Source organism: Microtus ochrogaster, unplaced genomic scaffold (assembly GCF_000317375.1).
Source record: "Microtus ochrogaster isolate Prairie Vole_2 unplaced genomic scaffold, MicOch1.0 UNK38, whole genome shotgun sequence".
NCBI lineage: Eukaryota > Metazoa > Chordata > Mammalia > Rodentia > Cricetidae > Microtus > Microtus ochrogaster.
The window spans coordinates 3,608,383-3,618,628 of record NW_004949136.1 but is presented as its reverse complement, the minus strand read 5'-3'; the positions used below and the strand labels follow the sequence as shown (position 1 = coordinate 3,618,628).

Genomic DNA, 10,246 nt, shown 5'->3' with positions numbered 1-10,246 from the left:
TTTGTTTTTGTTTTTCGAGACAGGGTTTCTCTGTGGTTTTGGAGCCTGTCCTGGAACTAGCTCTTGTAGACCAGGCTGGTCTCGAAATCACAGAGATCCGCCTGCCTCTGCCTCCCGAATGCTGGGATTAAAGACATGTGCCACCACCGCCCGGCTCATCACTGAATCTTTTATTCCTATTCTGGACCCCAAAAACCCTACCTGATAACCCTCTAATCTTTACCCTAACTCTCCGACCCTAACCCTATAACCCTAACACAAAAAACTCATTAATCCTAACCCCCATGCTCTAACTATACCTCTAACCTCTAACAATCTAAACTTATAACAATCTCACCCTCTAACCCTTACACCTAACCCCCTAAAACTAACTCTAACCATAACCCTAGTGCCAGCATAACCCTAACACCTCCAACCCTAACCATAACCCTAACCCATCTGTTGACCTGCCGATTTCCCAAAATTTATTTAAGCTTGGGACAGCAGTATTGAAGAAAGTTGAGCCTTTGGTATCAGCCACTTCTCTTCCTTGCTTGTTCAATGTCAAAAAGCATAGACCCAGCCTTTCCAGGCTACTTTGTAATACTCTGTACTGCTTTGGTATCAGTCACTTTTCTTCTTTTCCTGTTCAATGGCACAAACCATAGACCCAGCCTTCCCAAGCTACTTTGTAATACTCTGCACTGGTGGGATGCGTGTTCCAGCCCCATCTCACCAGTAAATAGCACTTTTAGAAGACTACAAATGATGAAGAGAAAGACATAAAAACCTTTCAGGTACTTTAGCACACCAATTAAAATTAAAACCAGTCTTGGGTTGGAGAGATGGCTCAGTGATTAAGAGCACTGACTGTTGTTCCAGAGGTCCTGAGTTCAAGTCCCAGCAACCATAACCACATGACTCACAACCACCTGTAATGAATCTGGTGCCCTCTGCTGGTCTGCAAGGACACATGCAGGCAGAATGCTGTATACTTAAAAAATAAATAAATCTTTAAAACCACAGTCTTAGGTCAGAGGCCCAATTCCAGAGCTTCTAACAGTCAGTTCTTGTCAGAACTAGCCACTCACCAATAAAACAAGAATAATATTGAAAACTTGGGAAAAGATTTTAATCAACATATGCTGAAAAGTGTCTTAGGGTATCTATTGCTGTGAAGGGATGCTATGGCCATGGCAACTCTTGCAGAGGAAAAGCATTTAATTGGGGTGGCTTACATTTTCAGAGGATTAGTCAGTTATCATCATGGTGTAACATGGTGGCACGCTGGCAAGCTGGCAGACATGGTGCTGGAGAAGTAGCAGAGTCTTACATCTTGACTTGCAGGATGTGCTTTGACTCACTGGGCATGGCTTGAGCAGATATGAGACTTCAAAACCCACCTCCACAGTGACACACTTCCTATTCCATCAAGGTCACACTTCCTATTAGTGTCACTCCCTTTGAAGGTCATTTACTTTCAAATCTCCATAAAAGGATAAACATCTTAACACATCTTCAAGAGGACAGGGGACAAAGGGTATGCATAATTAAGCAATCTTTATTCATATATAATCTGGTTGGTCATTATGTCAGGTTCTGCTTTTGTAGAAGTCTAGAAGTCTTTATTTCATCAAGCGGTGGTGGCGCACGTCTTTAATCCCAGCACTCAAGAGGCAGAGGCAGGTGGATCTCTGTGAGTTTGAAGCCAGCCTGGTCTACAAGAGTTAGTTCCAGGACACATTCCAAAAAAAAAACAAAAATGGTCCTTATTTCTTTTTCTTTCTTTTTTTTTCCTCTTTTTTGTTTTGTTTTGCTTTTAGGGTGTTTTTTGTGGTTGATGATGTTTTTGTTTTTTTATTTTGTTTTGTTTTGTTTTGCTTGACTTTGCTTTTTCAGACAGGGTTTCTCTGTGTAGCCTGGGCTTTCCTGGAACTCATTCTGTAGACCATGATGACCTCAAACTCAGAGACCCACCTGCCCCTGCCCCCTGAGTACTGGAACTAAAGGTGTACCATCACCCGGCTAGAAGTCTTCTATTTCTTAAAAGAACAATAAAGTGAGAGATGATTGTTCTTGTTGAGTAGTGTTCTTATCATGGGGTGATCTGTTATTTCTGGAAATGAAGGTGACTCCATGTTTGAGACACGATTAAAATACTTTCCAGGAGTCATTGTAAAGGAGTGTATTGTGAAACCTGACAAGAAGACATCTCAAACTTCTTTTTATGTCTACAGCCTTGAAAGGAAATGAGATTGATTATCTACCACTGGTTTTTAGATAGACCCTCCTGGAATGATTAACATGCCTCTGTACAGAGTTACATGGAAGTGGGACACGGATGAAAGGCGACAGACACAAGTCGAAGGCAAAGATGTTGGGTTTTTACCTTGCTCCCATTCACCTCATAGGCCCCATGAAGGAGTCGTGCTTTTCTGCGAAAGCAATGGCTTTTTTCGTAGGTATAGCTAGGGTAATTTAGAGTCTCATGTACTACAGACTAGCCTCAAACCAAATCAAAGATGGCCTCAATCTTTTTATCTTCCTACCTCTACCTCTGGAGTTCTAGGATTACAAGCAAGCACCATGCCTGATTTTTATGCCATATTGGTGTTCAAACCCAGGACTTAGTTCATATTAGGCAAACTTTCTACTAATACAAATATAATTTGTATAATTAAAAAGGAAATTTTATTATGTTGATGAGAGTTTGGTGAAGTTGGAGCCTCATACTGGCACAAATGTAAAAATATTAAACACAGAATAATCGCCCAGCCAGAAATACATACTGTGACTTTGGTTACTTTGCATCACTCTGAACCATTAATAGAAAAACCCCAAACAACTCAGTCACACTGAAGGCTGTTTAGGGGAACCTTTAAGGATCTTCATTCCCTATATCTAAAGCAAACTCTCAGCCCTAGAACATTCTTGTTTCTACACAGTGAGGCTAGGGATCAACTTTCCCAAACCCCGACTCTTTCTCTACTTTGGCTCCGTCACTTCTTGGTCAGGCCTCCAGAGCAGCAGCTTTTAAGTGTATGAATCCTATATCTTCTCTAGGAGTATATTCCATGAAGCCTTTTATATCAGTAGACCCTGATGTGGGAGTGTCATATATCAATCTGTTGATTTCATTGGTTAAGCAATAAAGAAACTGCTTGGCCCTCATAGGTTAAAACATAGGTGGGAGGAGTAAACAGAACAGAATGCTGGGAGGAAGAGGAAGTGAGCTCAGACTTGGCAGCTCTGCTCTCTGGAGCAGAGACACCATGCTGCCCGCTCCCGGGCAGACACACGCGATGAAGCTCCGACCCAGGATGGACGTAGGCTAGAATCTCCCTGGTAAGCCACCTCGTGGGCTACACTAGAAATGGGCTAGTCCAGGTGCGAGAGTTAGCCTAGAAGAGGCTAGATAGAAATGGGCCAAGCAGTGTTTAAAAGAATACAGTGTCCATGTAATTATTTCGGGGTATAAGCTAGCCAGGCGGCCGGGGTGCTGGGGACGCAGCCCCGCCGCTCCTATTACTACAAGACCCCTCCTGAACAAAACACTCTTACTAGTTCTAGGAATGACCTGCAGCAGTATAGCCTGTACCCAGTAATCTGACCTCTTTACATACTTGATATTAAGGTTGGATGATGACAACAGTTGTTCTGCACAGACTGTCCAGATTGAGTGCCAGTGAAGGTGTCAATCCCAAGGTCCAGAAGTTCTGGCAAAGACTTCAGGTACTGGCCTAGCTATCCCAATAATATATCAGAGTATTGAGTGCTCACCTTCATTTTCTGGCCTCAGAGCAAGTGCCTGCCCTTGGCTGAGGGTTTGTCCTGATTTGGATTTAGGGCTATCTGCTCTACTTTTCAGTTTGTGTTGTCTCCTGTGGCGGAAGGCGGTTGTATTAAGCACAAATGTTTACTACATTTAGAAGCCTGTTTATCATCCTGTTCCTTTAGCTAAGAAAAACAGGGGTCCTTAGGTAACCGGATACCTGCCCTTCAACTGAGATGGCCTCTGGGATTAGAGACAGTTGGGAACACACTGGAAATGTAGCTAGCGCTCACCTTCATACCCCAACTCTCACCTAACTGCAATGCATGGAAGTGTGGAATGGTGTACGGTTGTCTTACAGAGGGTAATAGTAAGACCACAAGAATCCATGCCCCAGTCTGCAGAAAATACCAGTGCCAAAATCTCTCACCAGTGTCAGACTGGAAATCATAGTCTGTCACACATGCTTCAGTCCCTGATACCTAGTTCCAAGTCTTGGAGAACCCTCACTGACACTTCTTGTTTTCTCTATCCCTGGTGAAATCTACAACTTCAATATAGTATAATCTGTTTGTTTGTTTGCTTGCTTGTTTGAGACAGGGTTTCTCCGTGTAGCCCTGGCTGTCGGAATACACTCTGTAAATCAGACTAGCCTCAAACTCAGAGATCTATCTGCCTGTCTCTGCCTTAGGAGTGTTGGGATTAAAGATGCGTGCCACCACTGCCCAACTCATTATAATTGTTTTTTTTTTTTTGAGCTATGTTTGATGGTACATGACTTTAATCCCAGCACTTGAGACAAAGAGATTGGCAAATCTCTATAAGTTCAAAGCCAGCCTGGTCCATACAGAAGTTTCAAAATAAGCAAGAAATAATTTTAAGATGCAATTTAGGGCTGGAAAGATAGTTCAGTGGGTAGGGGCGCTTGCCACCAAGACTGTGTACCTGAGTTTGATCTCCGAGACTCACATGACGGAAGAAGAGAAAAGACTCCAAAAATTGTCCTCTGGCTTCTGTACTTATGCACACCACCACACTCCCCTCCCTGAAACACAAATAAATAAATGTAATAAATAAGTAGTATTTAGAGTAACTTTTAAAAGTGTATAATTAGAATGCTGGTCTTGTTCTGGTGTGTTGGCACACGCCTTTGATCCCAGTACTCAGGAGCAGAGGCAGGTGGATCTCTGTGTGTGTTTGAGGCCAGCCTGGTCTGCATAGGGAGTGCCAGGACAGTCAGGACTACATAGAGAGACCCTATCTCAAAAATATTTAAAAAGTGGGGGATGCTGGGCCTGTGTAATAGTTGAGCCTGGCTTTGTAGTAGACAAGAGAAGTATAGCTTACTATGAGTCTCTCAAAGGTCAAGGAGAGGTAAGGGCTTTAGGACATTTCTCTGGAGTTTGTGTTTGGACTTGATTCTTCACCCATGGAATACATCATCTACATGCCCTCTTCTAGACCCTGGAAACCATGAGGTCAAGTTCCCCCACAGACCAAGTCACCTCCCAGTACAATTTGCTTGGGGGACATTTGGGGAAGGGGCATAAAACCTGTAGCAGGAGGCAAAATGTAACAAAAGCTATACCTAAGTCATGAACTCTGAAGTCCCAGTATCCTGAGAGGGCAGTGGGCATTGGCTTCAGTATTTATGTGAGGACATCAGTGGGGTGTCCAGCTCATTAATAATTCAAGTGGAAACCAGGAGTTACCAGTTAATCACTGAATCCTTCTGTCACGTAAGAAAGGGGAAGCCCTGGTTATAGGGAGGAGTAGCAGCATCCTCAGTGAAAAGGACCCATGTACCCACAGCTTCTTCAGGGGTCTCTGGCTGCAACTGTACATAGGGTGTCTGCCTGATACCCACTCAAACAACCTCCCTGCAACCAGAGGTGAAGGGGTTAATCAGCTGTGGCAACAAGGGAGCCTTGGAGAGTAACCCACTGAGGCAGGCAAAGGGCAGCTGTGGGCAGGCAGTGGCCCAGACTTCCCAGATGCACCTGGCACCTCCGCTGAACCAGCAGCAGCCTCAGGGAAAGCTGCCCAGACGCCTAAGAACAGGTCTGCTCCTGCAACAGCATCCCCTTACACCACTCCCAGCCTTCTTTCTGAGGCTCATCAACCAAGATGACAGCACTGTTGGCTATCAGCTCCACTGGGCACTCACCAGACACACAAGACGCAGCAGTACTGCTCTTGCAGGACTGAATCTGTCTGACCCTGTGACTAGCCAAGGGATCAACGTCCTGGCTGCATGGAGCTGGCCTTAAGAAGCTTTACTTTGGTAGAAATGGGACTGGGGCTGGCGAACCACACCTGAGAAACTTTACTATGGGTAGACAAGATCGACTTAATCATCCAGACCCCAGGAAACTCACCGGCCAGAAACAGATTAGAAGATTGCTCCTTTGTTATTATGCAACCTTGAGCCTGCTGAGTCCCTTGCTGTTCACTGTTGTTTGGGTCTTAGGGGAAGATGGACAAGCTAGCCCCCATGGCCATTGTCCATAGGCAGGTTCCCTAATTGGATAAATGGAAGAGGCTCCAGGAACCACACACATGCGCATCCAAAGGTTAAGCATATATGACTTTGGCTAGGATTGATGAGTTAGTGAAACAGACATTATCACACCAATTTGTGAAGAAGCTAAAGAAAAAGAGACACGCGTGAAAATGTCCTCATGTTTTTTCTATCTGGGCATAAAAGACACACCTGTCTGTCCCTCATCTTCTGCCTCTGGACCTCAGCCCTGGGTATATTTTTGAGATAGCCATGTCTGCTACCTAGTCAGAACCCTGACTCATGACATGCTCCTCTGGGATCCTATCAGGGAGGCCAGGTCTATGTCTTCTCTCTCCCCCACGTCCAAAGCCTTGCCAACCACCATATTGAAACTCTTTCTCCTCATCCTCCCTCTCTTGTTTCATTGTCTTCCCTCTGTACAAGTCAGGAGGCCCCCTCTGAGCATCCCTCTTAAAGAGAGAGGTAGCCAGGCAATCATTTGCCCTGGCTCCCTCATCTATCACCCTGAAGTGTGTTTCATGATAAAATTACTCATACTCAGTCAGTGATAAATGAAATCAGACTCAAGGCTACCACACAGAGTGTGAGTGGGAACTCCCCAGTCAGGATCTCCAAGATAAGCGAGGGAAATCCAGGTGAACTGTTTTTGTGTTAATGCACAATCAGGGTCATATTAATGGATCTGTATATATGTGCCCTTTATGGTCTTCTGGGATGTGTGTATGTTTGTGAGGGCTGGGGGGTCAACCCTGGAAGAAAATCCATATAAGATACTTGGGTATGGGGACTGGAGAGATGGCTCAGCAATTAAGAGCATTGACTGCTCTTCCAGAGGACACAGGTTCAAATTCCCAGCACCCACATGGCAGTTCCGAAGTATCTACAAATCCAGTTCCTGGGCAACCTGACACCTTCACACCATTGCACATAAAATAAGATTGAATAAATCATAAAGAAAGACTTTTTAAAATCTTTTAAAATTAAAAAAAAAAGATATATGGGTATGGTAATCATGGAGGGGCTAGACAGGGTGAAAAGTGAAAAGGTTGAATATGCAGAGAGGAGGCTGAATCATCCAAAGAAGAGGGTCAAGACACAAAGCAAGACTAGCACTATAAAAGCCCCAGCTGGTATCCAAGGAGAAAAGAAGGCAATTCTCAGGCACCTAGATGGGTAGCAAAGACCCGAGTCTTTGGGTAAACAAGCAGACAGAGGAATCCTTAAAAGTTAAGAGGATCCCAGCACTCAGGAGGCAGAGGTAGGTGGATCTCTGTGAGTTCGAGACCATCCTGGTCTACAGAGCTAGTTCCAGGACAGGCTCCAAAGCCACAGAGAAACCCTGTCTCGAAAAAGCAAAAAAAAAAAAAAAAAAAAAAAAAAAAAGTTAAGAGGGCCCTTGCGTTCCATTTGGAGCCTGTGGACCTTGGAGTTCTGAGATCAGGAACCCTTGGTGCCCAATAGATCTTGTGTGTCACAGACCCCCTACTTCTGCTTTCAGTCAAGGGATAAGATGAAGTCCATTGGAGTGCCAACAAGCCTAGAACAAAACTGAGACTATATTAGGTTAGTGAGAAACAGCAGGGCCCGAGAAGGGCTGATCAATGGAACAGGAACTTTCTTTGATAAGCAGTGACATCTCAGAGAGGACTCCTGTATGCAGCACACTTCGAAGACAATGACTGGAAGGCAAGGAACCCAAGGAGCCAACAAGGACTCCTGGTTACATTTAAAGATAGGACCCTGGTCCAGGGCCAACAGGAGTCTGCTGCTTTCATTATGAAGCAGTCTCAGCCCCAATCACGGTTAGTATGCTTCAGCAAACATGCTCCTTCTGGTTTGGCAATAAAACCAAACCCTCATCAGGTCAGCCTGAACGTGCCAAGATGAGGCACCACAGGCGCTGTCCCTGACAGTGGAGTCCGTCTGACCCACTCCTTGGATGAGACTTGGGTAAGATTTGCCTAACTAAGAGACAACTAGACAGCTGATGAGCTAGCGATCTGCTGCACCACACATTCCAGGAAGCATAGGAATTACCCACGTAGTATAAGCAGGTACTTTCCAAGAAGCTCCTTTGTGTCAGGTTGTACTCTTGGTGTATAGTGACATTAGAAATAACAGTCAGGAAGAACAAGGAGCCCAGGAAAGAATACAAATATTGAGCCCTGACTCAAAAGTCTCTGGATTATAGTACCAAAAGAAAGACCCAGAATAGTTTAGAAGGTCTCTCAAGGGGCAAGACACAGAACTGAGAGCCTCACTACCATCAACAAGTCAAGATCAGAGATGGCAACACAAAAGGCCCAGAGACAATCAAACATAAGAATAAAAAAGAGTCCTGTCAAGAACTACGCAGCTTCCGCAGACAATCTGTAGAACTTTATCCCACAAAAAGGACAAAGCAGGCCCTTAACAAAGTGATGTGGGACTATCACTGTGAACTAGAGTTCATCCTAGATGAAATACCCTTCTGAACTCCCAGCAAGACTTTAAAACCAAATACAACAGAATCAAATGGTTTCCAAGTAACTTCTTAATCTCCAGAGCAAAGTAAAAATTTATTTTTTTTAAAAAAATAGTACACACTAAACAAAATCCACAGCTCCTATTTCCCAATCAAAACTCACCAGGCAGATGAGGCAACATGCAAACACAAATCAAAAGGAGAAGGAAAATCAGTCAATGGGAGATGAACCAGAAACAATAAAACTGGTAAGATTGTAGACCCACAAGTTACAGGAGTCCTTGGCACTGTATTCAAACAGCTAGGTACTTGGCCAGGGCTTGATGGAATGTGACAGGTAGGAACATTCTGAAGCTGAGCTGTGAGAAATGAGAACTCACGTGGCCCAGAGGGTATTCCTGAGCTGTCTACACACCCCAGAATATCTGAGACCTGTACACCAAACACCAGGTTTGCCTCCTTTGATAGTCAGTCCCATTTTACAGATAGAACTCAGGGTTAGGCTTGCATGTCTTTCCAAAGCCACACAACCAGAAAGTGGAAGACAAACAGCCCTGGGCATGTTAACTCCAGGCCCCTGTGCCGTGCAACACTGGCCACCAGATATCACCATTCTTACCAATGCAAGGCAGAGCTTGGGTGACTCCCAGCACCGGTAATAAAAAATGGAGACAGAGAGGGGTTTAGATCTAACAACATTCCCCGGTAGGAAGTTGAGGTTATCACCATCCTTTCTTTCTCCATAGCCACTTCTGGCTTTTCAACCTTGTTTCAGCCCCCTCCTTCCATAGTTTGAAGGTGGAAACAAAGATTAACCCCAGGCAAGCTGGGATCCTGCCCCACCACACTTTTGTCACGTCCTAGGCTAGAGCTCTCTGATCTATAACAATTTGAGTTCAGCCTCACCCATCTCAGCCCCTGCAGCTCAGAACACAAACAAAAAGCCTAGGAATAGAACTCTTGAAAGGTACCAGAACCACAAAAGGCTATTTGAACCTGCTCTTCGTGGGTGACTAAGTCCCTCAAACAGCACCAATCCCAGGGTAGGCAGACTTCTCAATGCCCCCAGACCAGGAAGGTGGACAAGCATTACCTGCATTAAGTACAGGTGCTCTGAGCCACCACCAAGTTGCCTGCCCCCTCCCCTATGTGAAGTCACATAGCTGGACAACTTGGACAGAGGCAGTCTGTGAGCTTCTCTAATGAAAACATGGTGACAAAATACTGTCTTTTTCAGAACAGGTGTGTACCTGGGTTTGGGGTTTTACAAATGAAAGGCTTGTTTTCACTTAGCAAGGGTTGGAGGTTTATGGAACAAGCCCCACCCCATAGTAGCCACAGCCTCTAACTCTGGGGTCACAGCCTGGGGCTCTAAGGTGTTGGCTGAAGTGACAAAGGACACTGTCCTGAGATTCCAGTACTAGCAGTTGCTCAGAGCAGATTCTGAGTAGGACCTCTCCCAACCCCCATCAGACCATGGCAGCATGAGCTATGGCAGCCCAAGCGA

At 44.9% G+C, this 10,246-nt stretch overlaps 1 pseudogene; it reads right to left on the bottom strand.

Annotated features, from left to right (window-relative positions):
* Nucleotides 1-4,050, bottom strand: part of LOC101993394 — a 5,989-nt pseudogene extending 1,939 nt beyond the window's left edge.
* Between the last annotated feature and the right edge of the window lie 6,196 nt (nucleotides 4,051-10,246).